Below are 12,295 nucleotides of genomic sequence, written 5' to 3'. Positions count from 1 at the left end.
CAATTCAGTGTAGCATGTGACTTGAAGGTCCTGATTAGGACTTTTCAATAGCAATTCATTAGAAATAATAATCTCAGTTTAATGTATGGAGAGGCTGTGCCCAAGGACACCCAGTAAACCCATGGCAGAGCTGGGTCTCTTTGCTTCCCGATCACTGGTCTCTGTGGATGCTTTCTCTCTATTTAAATGTCTTCGCCCAAATCCTCATCTTGTGTAAGTGGGTGCAGCCCCACTGAAACCAGGGGAGATCCCCAGCGCTAGAGAAACCAGTGGAGAGAGAGCTCCATGCCTCTGTGCTGCTGCATGGACCGTACAAGCCAGGTCTGACAGAGACTAAGCAAGGGATTGGCAGCTAGGGACTCGTGGAGTATCTTCCCTGCTCAAGACACTACCCTTCCTGCTGCCTCAGTTTCCCCATCTGCAAAAGGAGGATATCTCCATGGAGTAGTGAGCAAGAGTCTGTGAATCACCTATCAGCGGTGAACTCTGTCCATGGGTAACCGTGCCTCAGTGAGACACAGCTGAGAATGCAAAATTCAGGACAAGCTGCTGAGAAATGGGAGACTCACCCTAGACTGGTGGTTATTCTGTCATTAGATTATACCAAGCCAGCAAGAAATGTAAATTTCTGTCTCACTGCCCTGGTTAACTAGGAGCCAAAAGTGTAGTCTCCTGAGGCATCCCAGCCCTTGGTTCATCACTCGGACACTGGACTCCATGATGAGCAGTCAGTGAAAACCAATTTCATCACATATAGGATCCTTCTAATCTCAAGAGCCCAGCCACTTAGCCGGGACAGTGTATAACTCAGATTTTATCCAGTGATCATGCTGCTGCCAATCCTTTAGCAATTAAAAATTAAAGGTTTATTTCCATACCTGGCGGGGTCAAGACTTCCAGTACCTGTTCTCACCTCTGCCATTGACTCTATGTACATGTGTAAATATCAAATTAAGGGCAGGTGTGCTGTTTATCTCCCTCTCTGAGAGCTGCCAAAGCCATCCTTCCTTCCCAGATAATGCCAGGGCTTATCCATCTGCCTTGGTGGAAGAGGAAGAGCAGGGAGATGGGCCTCAGGAGACATTGGGGATAGGTTTCTGAAAACATCCATACAATGTGAAGCAGCAGTCAAAAAAGTGAACAGAATGTTGGTAATAATTAAGAAAGTGATAGACTAGGGGTTGGCAACCTTTCAGCAGTGATGTTCAGAGTCTTCGTTCATTCACTGTCATTTAAGGTTTCAATTGCCAGTCATGCATTTTAATGTTTTTAGAAGGTCTCTTTCTATATCTATAATATATAATCAAACTATTGTTATATGTAAAGTAAATAAGGTTTCTAAAATGTTTAAGAAGATTCATTTAAAATTAAATTAAAATTCAGAGTCCCCTGGACTGGTGGCCAGAACCCAGGCAGTGTGAGTGCCACTGAAAATCAGCTCGTGTGTCGCCTTCAGCACTCGTGTCATAGGTTGCCTACCTCTGGGACAGACAATAGGGCAGAAATAATCATATTGACTCTATATAAATCTATGGTATAATCACATCTTGAGTACCATTTGCAGATGTCGTTGCCCCATCTTAAAAAAGATATATTGGAATTGGAAGAGGTTCAGAAAAGGGAAACAGAAATAATTAGGGGTATGGAACAGCTTCCATATCAGGAGAGATTAATAAAATTGTGATTTTTCAGCTTGTAAAAGAGATGGCTAAGTGGAGATGTGATAGAGGTCTATAAAATCATGACTGGTATAGAGCAAGTAGATACGGAAATGTTGTTTATTACTTCTCAAAACATAAGAACTATGAGTCATCAAAAAAAATTAATAGGAAGCAGGTTTAAAAGAAATAAAAGAAGATATTTCTTCACACAACACACAGTCATCTGTAGAACTCCTTGCCAGAGGATGTTGTGAAGGCCAAGACCATAACAGGGTTAAAAAAAGAGTTAGTTAAATTCATGGAGAATAGACCCATCAATGGCTATTAGCCAGGGAATGTGTCTCTAGCGTCTGTTTGCCAGTATCTGGGAGTGAGTGATGGATCACTTAATGATTCTCTGTTCTGATTATTCCCTCTGGGGCACCTGGAACTGGCTACTATCAGAAGACTGGATAATGGGCTAGATGGACTTTTGGACAGACCCAGTATGGCCCTTCTTATATTCTTATGGTTAATATATCAGATATAAAACGAATTTTGAGGATCTCAATAACTCAGTCCTGGGTTAGGGGTTGTTATAAAAGTGGATGGGTAGGGTTCTGTGGCCTGCCTTGTGCAGGAGGTCAGACTAGATGATCATATTGGTCCCTTCTGACCTATGAGTCTATGAGTCTATATCCAATTGATTTTTCAGTTAGCAATGATGGAATAAACTGCTAGCTTCCAAAAGTTTATCTGGAGTCATCCAAACAGCTTGGGGGTCATCAGTCCTCCTGAGGTCTCCTCTTTGAGAGCTTCCTTGACAGAAATCCAGACCAGAGAAATGAAGCAGGAAATGAAGACAAGATGGAGATGTCTCTGGGGTCGTTTCATATCCTCTGCCCTGTGCATGGAATTGTACTGTCCCAAACAAAGCCCACAGCCCAGGTCCCTGGTACATCACTGACCCAAGAAAGAGTCCAGGGTCACATGAGCAGTTCACATGTCCTTAGATGCTTTTTTACAGAGGTGTGTTTCTTCTACATCCCATCATGAGAGCTAAGTTTTCTTCATGGGAAACCAACACAGCTCTCTGGCCTTATCCATTTGAGCAGAGTTACCCAGGAACACAACACGTGTAAGATGCCACTACCTCTCCAAAAACCCTAACTGCAGACACAAACAAAACAATCGTATTATTAATACTGTGATTATATCCCAACCATGAGAATACAATTGTGTGGTACCACAGATATATTTTTTCAAAGAATTAAACTTTAATTTTGTTGGAACAAAATAGAAATAATAAAAAGTAGTCGTGTGTCACACAAAATATGACACAGGACAACACACAGCACAAACCGGACAATCTTACAATGAAAAACAAATCATGCCCAAATTCTATTTATAACTGTACACAACAAGGCAAACAACAACAACAAATTAAAAAGGTTAAACATATGAACAAGTTATTAACGTATGTAAAACTTTTAATAAAAACTGATAAAATCATATTAATATTTGCCAAATTTCTTGTATAAATTTAGTAAGAAGGAATTTTGCATGACTTTATATACAGCTTTAATTTAAAACTCTGCTCCATGGAAATAAGGAAAGCCCATGTGTCATAAACAGATAGCTAAGGGTTAATGTTCTTTTACCTGTAAAGGGTTAACACAGGGAACCAAACACCTGACCAGAGGACCAATCAGGAAACAAGACTTTTTCAAATCTGGGTGGAGGGAAGTTTTGGGTGTGAGTTCTTTGTTCTTTGTCTTGGGTCTGACCCTCTCGGCTCTGAGAGCGATTTTTCTATCTCCAGGCTTTCTAATCTTCTGTTTCCAAGCTGTAAGTACAAGGATAGTAAGACAATAGGTTTATATTGTTGGTTTTTTTGTATTTACATGTGTGTAGTTGCTGGAATGTGTTAAATTGTATTCTTTTTGGATAAGGCTGTTTATTCATTTTTTTTCCTTTAAGCAATTGACCCAGTATATTGTCACCTTATTACAGAGATCCTTTTATGTCCTTTTTTCATTATTTTTATATAAAGCTTTCTTTTTAAGACCTGTTGGAGTTTTTCTTTAGTGGGGACTCCAGGGAATTGAGTCTGCAGCTCACCATGGAATTGGTGGGAGGAAGAAGTCAGGGGGAAAATCTCTTTGTGTTAGATTTACTAAGCCTGACTTTGCATACCCTCTGGGTGAGGGGGAGAGAGATTAGTTCTCTCTGTACTTGTGTTTCCAGGACTGGAAACAGGGAGGGGAAAATCCCTTTGTTTAGATTCACGAAGCTTGCTTCTGTATATCTCTCCAGGAACCCAGGGAGGGAACACCTGGAGGGCAGGAGAGGGAAGGGAAATGGTTTATTCCACTTTGTTGTGAGACTCAAGGAATCTGAGTCTTGGGGTCCCCCAGGGAAGGTTTTGGGGAGACTACAGTGAGCTAGGCACTGTATAATTCCTAGCTGGTGGCAGCAATTACCAGGTCCAAGCTGGTAATTAAGCTTGGAGGTTTTCATGCTAACACCCACATTTTGGACGCTAAGGTCCAGATCTGGGAAAAAATGTTATGACACCATGTTCTAAATATTAGTTAGTGGTTAGGATTAGAAGCAGCTTGTGCATTTCTGTCTCTTGGCAACCATATCTTCAAGAAAGTTAGGAATAATTCCAGCTGTTGCATTCCTGAAGGGTTAAAATAATTAATTTACTGGATTGGTATAAAGTTTTTACTTTGTTTTCCATTTGTTTCTTCTTTTGTTCTGTTTTCAATGGCTTTCTCTTTTGGAAGTGTCTGTAAAAATTGTAACTTTTAACTTTTAACACAGGGAGGGAGTCGAAGTGCGGACAGGTGGAGAAAAGGCAGGGGAGTGGGGGAGGAGGTGAAGTGCTGCCTAGTGGTAAAGAGCAACCTGGCAAACTGAAAAATTGAAATGAAGAACTTGGAAATTCCTTCCTGCGGGACCCTCAATCCCTTTCACCCCCGCTGGGGAAGAGCTGAGAAAGGAAAAGAAATGAGTTCTTGCTACCAGCTAACTAAGAAACGTGCGCAAACATCTTAAGACACAGAAATCCAATCACGTTCTTTAAAAAACGTCAATTTATTGGAAAGAAGAAGAAAGAAAATACATGTGGAACTCAGGCTGTTGCTAGATTTTAAAGAGCAACTGCAGGAATTTAGCACCAAGAATAGCTTCGTGGGGTCCAGCTTAAAGGTTACCAAGCAAACTCCAGGTCAGCCGGATTGACAGGGCAGGCATGGCTAACGAGGGGAACAAGAGGCCAGGGGTCCCATCCACAGTGTGAGTGGGGCTGCCTGGGCCAGAGCGATGCTGGGAGCGGAGCTGCAGCAACCAGAACCAGAGAGTCCAGAGGAGCAGCCCAGGGAGCTGCAGTGGAGGCAAAGGAGCATCAGCAGTGCTGAGGCAGAGTGGAGCTGAAGCTGGAGCAGTTCAGAGCCGGGTGAACTGAGCAGCTGGGCAGAAAGAGACAGGACCGTAGGCAGAGGACCCAACACAGAAAGATGCCCCAGCTCACCAGATTTAGAGAGGGATTTTAACCCCAATGAGAGGGTCAACACTGGGAAAAAGAGTCCTGCTACCTAGAACCTGAGGGCGTATGGCCACTGCCAGACCATGTCTGACTTGTGGCATCCCTGCAGCACAGCCAGGACTGGGCAGGAGGCCTGGGATGTGTGAGGCAGAAACTGTGAACATTTTCCTATAACTTTTCCCATGTTGTCCTTTTATTTAAAATTGCTTGCTTTTTAATAAATTCTGTTTGCTTGAACTCTATGCGAGGATCAGTGACTCAGAGCGGAGAGAGCACCCCAGAGCAGGGACACCCTAGCGCCTGACCTCAGTGACCACGACAAGGTTGGGGATTGAGCCCTCCAGGAATCCTGGGCCCAGCTGTGTTGGGGTTATGAGGACTCTGCCACACAGGAGAGTGGAAGGGGAGCCCTGGAGGTCAGGCAGGCCTCTGGGAAAAGGGAGAAGGAGCTAGGACTCAGATCCTTTCACTAGCCCATTCCACCAGGGTAGTGTATAAACCAGGAAAATTCCCCACAGGAGAAGGACTGGTTCCCCGATTACATCACTGAGAAATTCTTCAAAAGACTCGCCTTACTTTTCTCTAATAATATGAAAATTTTACCCTTCAAACGTTTTGCTACTTTGCGGTATGCAAAGCTCTTCAAACTTTTGCAAAACTGTGTGATAAACAGGTAACTGAGGCTATGTCCGCACTACCGGCTGTGCTGCTGAAATGTCTTCCGTGTAGCCGCTCTACACCGATGGGAGAGAGCTCTCCTGCTGCCATAACTAAACCACCCTCCATGAGTGCGTCCCGCTGACATACCGCTGTCCTCACTTGCAATTTTGTCAGTCATGGGGGGGAGGTGTTACACCCCGACTGACAAAAGTGCTAGTGTAGACAAAACCTGAGTTGCATGCAAATAAAGATGTCCACTGTCCCAAGTCCTGACATGTATAAGATGCTTGCAATTTTCTGCTGGCCTTTCTCACCAAACCTAGCTGCTTGCATGACTTGCCCTTAGTGAATCCACATTGACTGTTCCTGATCACCTTCCTCTCCTCCAAGTGTTTCAGAATGGTTTCCTTGAGGACTTGCTCCATGATCTTTCCAGGGACAATATAGTAGGAAAAAATATATATATACAGAGGACATGAAAAAATGGGTGCTGATAATAACCCACCTTAACTGATCACTCTCGTTCTAGTGGGTATGGCAACACTCATTGTTTCATGTTCTTTGTGTGTGTGTGTGTGTGTATATATATATATATATCTTCCTATTGTATTTTCCACTCCATGCATCTGATGAAGTGGATTTTAGCCCACAAAAACTTATATGCAAATAAATGTGTTAGTCTCTCAGGTGCCACAAGGACTCGTTCTTTGTGCTGATACAGACTAACACGGCTGCTACTCTGAAACCTGACACTTGAGAGTGTCACAGTGTCACAGACATCCCACATCACAAACTTTGCAATCAGATAAGGATGAATATGAGTGTACAGGGTGTCCCCACAAGGTACAATGTGTCACACACGTGTTGGCAGGTTTCTGAGCGGAAACGAAGTGGAGTCCCGGGGTTCACACCTCAAAGGAGCGGGGAGCTCACAAATCCCAGCTAGTTCTGAAAACCTCAGATTCACCTTAAGAGGATGGCGAAGGCTCAGGATCCCTCTTCCAGATTTTCCTCTGCATCCCACCCAATGAGCAGCCCCTGCCAGAGCTGGAGTCCATTCCCCTCTTGGTGATAAGGAGAGATCATGCTTACAGCAGGGAAGTCAGGATGCCTGGGTGGGGTCTGTCATCTTACCACCCAATCTCTGTAAGATCTTGACTAAATAAAGTCTCCCTGTGCCTCAATGTACCTATTTATTTAATTGGGCTGTGATCATAATGACTTTCCTTTGCTAGGTGTTTTGAACATCCTTCAATGAGAGGTGCTGCACAGTATGATCTCTGATCCCTTAGCAACAGCACCATGTGCCTGCAGAACGTGCCTGTGTCTCCCCTCAGACATCTTTCTATAGATCTGTCTGTTTAGATTCTTCCCATCCTGTCTAGGAATTTACAGGGTATCAAACCCTATGGACTTCTAAGCATTAGCCCTAGTTTTGCTATATATCAACTATAATTTGTAAATATACACAAATGCACAGAGCAGCCAATTCCTCTGTGACTCAGCACATAGCTACGTGCATCTGACGAAGTGGGTATCACCCACGAAAGCTCATGCTCCAAAATGTCTGTTAGTCTGTAAGGTGCCACAGGATTCTTTGCTGCTTTAACCATTAGAGGAGTGAAGTTCTGGAACAGCCTTCCAAGGGGAGTAATGGGGGTAAAAGACATAACTGGCTTTAAGACTAATCTTGATAAGATTATGGAGGGGATGGTATGATGGGATAACCTAATTTTGGCATGCATCTGACGAAGTGGGTATTCACCCACAAAAGCTCATGCCCCAAAACATCTGTTAGTCTTTAAGTGCCACAGGACTCTTTGCTGCTTTTACAGATCCAGACTAACACGGCTACCCCTCTGATACTAATTTTGGCAATTCATTTGGCAATTGATATTTGATTATCAGTAGGTAAGTATGTCCAGTGGTCTGTGATGGGATGTTAGATGGGGTGGGATCTGAGTTACTACAGAGAATTCTTTCCTGGGTGCTGGTTGGTGAGTCTTGCCCACATGCTCAGGGTTTAACTGATTGCCATATTTGGGGTCAGGAAGGAATTTTCCTCCAGGGCAGATTGGCAGAGGCCCTGGAGGTTTTTCGCCTTCCTCTGCAGCATGGGGCATGGGTCACTTGCTGGAGGATTCTCTGCATCATGAAGTCTTCAAACCATGATTCGAGGACTTCAATAACTCAGACATAGGCTAATGGTTGCTACAGGAGTGGATGAGTGAGATTGTGTGGCCTGCATTGTGCAGGAGATCAGACTAGATGATCATAATGGTCCCTTCTGACCTTAAAGTCTATGAGTATATAATTGTAAGAATTTTTCAACAATGGCACCTCATCTTTTCTCCTAGCTTCATTTGAGAAGTCGGCTCAAATGTTATGCCAGAAACACACACAAAAAACCAATTCAGCTGGAAGAAGACACCCAGCATGTGAAATTTGAATCCAAATGCTTAAAGTCTGGCAAACTTATAAGCAACTGAAAATGATGTCTCCTAAGTTAAGGGGTCAGACAGCCTTAATTAATGCTGGTGCCACCAGCAACACCATCTATGGCCAAAAGATTTGTGAATCTCCTTCAGCTAAATGCTTTGTTCCAGTAACATCTGTGGTAAGAAGTTCCACAGGCCAATCATATAAACAATTTTTACTTTCAATGTTATCTGTTCAGACTTTCAATGGAATTCAATGTTCCCTTCCTCGCGTGCTATAAGACAGAGTAAATATAAATGCCTGACCCACTTTCTTTATCGATAGTTTCATAGGATATAAGGCCAGAAGGGACTGTTAGATCATCCAGTCTGAATTCCTGTATAACATGGGGCATTAAATTTCACCCAGTTACCCCTGTGTTGAGCCTAATAACTTGTGTTTGACTAAAGCCTAACAGGGGCGGGGTAGCTCAGTGGTTTGAGCATTGGACTGCTAACCCCAGGGTTGTGAATTTAATCCTTGAGGGGGCCACTTAGAGATCAGAGGCAAAAATTAGTACTTGGTTCTGCTAGTGAAGGCAGGGGGCTGGACTCAACAAACTTTTAAGGTCCCTTCCAGTTCTAGGAGATTGGTATATCTCCTATTATTATATACTTGGATTTTATATCATAGAACCCTAGAGCCACAGGGGGAGAAGGAACCACAAAGGTTAGCGAATCTACCCCCCTACCAAGATGCAGGATTTGTTGTGTCTAAGCCATCCAGGACAGATGACTGTTCAGCTTCCTTTAGAAAACCTGCAGTAAAGGAGTCTCCATGATTTCCCAAGGCATCTGTTGCATTTGCTTTCTGTTCTAACAAGAAGTTTATCCTGAGATTTTATCTAAATCTGTTTTGCTGTAGTTTGAATCCATGGCCTCTTTTCCTGCCCTATGTGACAAGAGTGACCAACTGTTCTCCATCTTTTTTATGGAAGCCTTTCAAGTATCCAAAGACCACTGCCATATTCTCCTCAATCTCCTCTTTTCCAGGCTAAACATATCCGGTTCCTTCAGCATTCGCTCATATGACCTCTGGTCATTTTCTGATTCTCTATGTCCTTCCTATACTTTGGCAACTAAAATTAGACTCAGTACTGTTTTGACTTCCATCCTCTACCTCCATAAATTACATTTCCTTTTTTTTTTTGCAACACAAACTGCAAAAAAATGCACACCCCTGAGAGATTTAGCTATATCAACCTCACCCCGATATAGCTGGCGTTGGGATCAATGGATGAAGTTTTCTATCCACTTAGCTAACACCTCTTGCCGAGGTGGATTACCTACACTGACACGAGAACCCCTGCCATTGCTGTAAGCAGTGTCTACACCGGAGCGCTAAGGCAGAACCACTGCAGCATTTTAAATGTAGACAAGTCCTCAAGCAGATCTTCCGGAAAAACATCCAGTCTTCATCTACAGACATGCAGAGTTGGAGAATTCACCTCTTCCCTCTGCAGTGCGTTCCAAATGTTAAACACCCTCATGGCTAAAAATCTGGCCTTATTTCCAGCTGTTATTTATCTGGATTCATCTTCCAGCCATTAGGCTTTGTTCTCCCTTTCTCTGCTAGATTTTAGAGCCAGTTATATGTGTTTGTGTCTAGATATTTATATCCCCCTCCAACTGCTGCCTTCACTTTGCCACTGAACAGAGTATTTAGCCAAAGTTGTTCACACTCTTTACTGCAGAATTTCTGCTTCTTAGCTATCTAATAAATTCTCCCAATAAAGAACACCCAGTTCTCACTTTTCTCTCAAATGTTTTCCTCCCAATCAGTTTTGCTGATAATTTGCTTCAGCTTTGAGGAATTAGCCCTTATAAAACACAAAGTTTCCATAGATGTTACTGGTTGGGAACTGTTCTATGTTTGTCCATTTGAATGCAATCAGTAATCAGTTTCATTCTTTATTTTCCTCTCCACTATCATAATCACCCTTCTTTGTCTCTTCTTTAAACTAAACAGTCCCAGACTTCTCAGTCTGCAGATGGCAGCCTCCCCCATTCTCTTTGCCTGTGGCTGAAATTCCCTTTCTATCGGCTATATCCTTTATAGAGACTGGATGACCAAAACTGAGCGCATGTCCATACCAGGGTATTCTCCATACAATTGCTTAGGCATCTGAACATTGTTTTTGTTTTGGTCACTGCTGAGAATGGGCTGGTGTTTCCGTTAAGTTGCCCACAATTACTTCCAGGTCTTTCCCTGAGTCTCTACCTCTGGTACATGTTTTCTCAAACCTTTCCCCCCCCACCACCAGTGTTAGATTGTAAGCAACCGAGTGAATGGGGAACTCCCTGTAGAATGGACTCTCTAGCCTGGGTTTCATTGCATTAAGGAACAATGATGGATAATCAGCATCCACTCTCATGTTTCCTGCTGCTGCCTATTAAGGTTTCTCACAACACAACATGTAGGAATTATTCTTGCATGAAGCACCAGAAAATATAGAATTGGCCTTATTAGTATCAATTGTTCATAATTCATTTCTCTGAAGAGTGAAAATGTCATTTTTCACTGTGTGAAGAGTGACCAATCTGCTTCACTCATTACCACAGCATCCAGCAGTACATTTAGTGTCTCCAATTAACATTATCTCTCCTTCCAGGCATTTTGGCTGTGACCATCACCCTAGACCCTGCTCATATACAGGAAGTCAGGGGAACATACAGTGCATAAAGGAGAAACCATTCTACCTCAGAGTTGGACACCTTCTCCCCTACTCCATGTCAGATTCCAACACAACTGACATCACCAACCCCTCCACCTTCATCCTGCTGGGCATTCCTGGCCTGGAGGCGGCCCACATCTGGATCTCCATCCCCTTCTGCATCATGTACGTCACAGCCATCTTGGGGAACTTCACCATCCTGTTCATCGTGAAGAGAGAGCCAAGCCTCCATTGGCCCATGTACTATTTCCTCTGCATGCTGGCTGTCACCGACCTGGTCCTGTCCACATCCATCCTGCCCAAAACACTGAGCATCTTCTGGTTCAATTCTAGGGAGATCGATTTCAGTGCCTGCCTCACCCAGATGTACTTCATTCACTGCTTCTCAGCGATGGAGTCTGGGATCTTCGTGGCCATGGCTTTTGATCGTTACGTGGCCATCTGTGATCCCCTGAGACATTCCACCACCCTGACAAACCCTGTGGTGGCCAGGATCTGACTGGTGTTTGTGCTAAGAGGGGTGGCCGTCATACTCCCACTCCCCCTTCTGCTGAAAAGGTTCCAGTTCTGTCGAGCCAATATCCTCTCCCATTCCTTCTGCTTACACATGGAGGTCATGACAATGGCATGTGCAGACATCACAGTCAACAACATCTATGGCTTGTTTATTACAGTCCTAACAGTGGGGTTGCACTCGCTGCTCATCTTCCTCTCTTATGTGATGATCCTCAAAACAGTGCTGAGCATCTCCTCCCATGTGGAATTCCTCAGGGCCCTAAACACCTGTGTCTCCCACCTCTGCGCTGTCCTGCTCTTTTACATGCCAGAGTTCACCCTGACATTGATGCACAGATTCAGGAAGAGCTCTTCTCCCTTGCTTTAGATTGTCGTGGGCTACATCTACAGTCTGGTTCCATCTCTGATGAACCCAATCGTGTACAGTGTGAAAAGCAAACACCTTCGTTGGAGGATAATCAAGGTGTTCGTGAAGTGAAGGGTCAGTTTAGCACCTAACCCCAGTGCTGGTGACATAGGATACAAGAAACACAGGACCCGGCGACTTATTCCATCCTGGACCCTTATATCTGTGATGACATGAGCTACTGACCAACAGTCTGTACAGACATGTTCCGATGGGATCTAAGGCCTGAAGTAAAGATATAGGAGCTGTCTCCACCCACTAGTGAGGTAGGACAGTGCATTGGGGGAAGGAGATCAAGGCAGGAAACAGCATTTACCAAGTGACTCTGTTTGTGGAAAGCCAGGAGACTGGTGGTATGTTGGCCCATA

At 43.8% G+C, this 12,295-nt stretch overlaps 1 pseudogene; it reads left to right on the top strand.

Annotated features, from left to right (window-relative positions):
- Positions 1-11,060: 11,060 nt before the first annotated feature.
- On the top strand, positions 11,061-11,999 carry LOC115639894 (annotated as a pseudogene).
- Positions 12,000-12,295: the final 296 nt, after the last annotated feature.

The sequence above is a fragment of the Gopherus evgoodei genome, unplaced genomic scaffold (genome assembly GCF_007399415.2).
Source record: "Gopherus evgoodei ecotype Sinaloan lineage unplaced genomic scaffold, rGopEvg1_v1.p scaffold_145_arrow_ctg1, whole genome shotgun sequence".
In the NCBI taxonomy this organism is placed as follows: Eukaryota; Metazoa; Chordata; order Testudines; family Testudinidae; genus Gopherus; species Gopherus evgoodei.
Note: the sequence above shows the minus strand (reverse complement) of the source record. Positions and strands in the feature narration are given on the sequence as shown.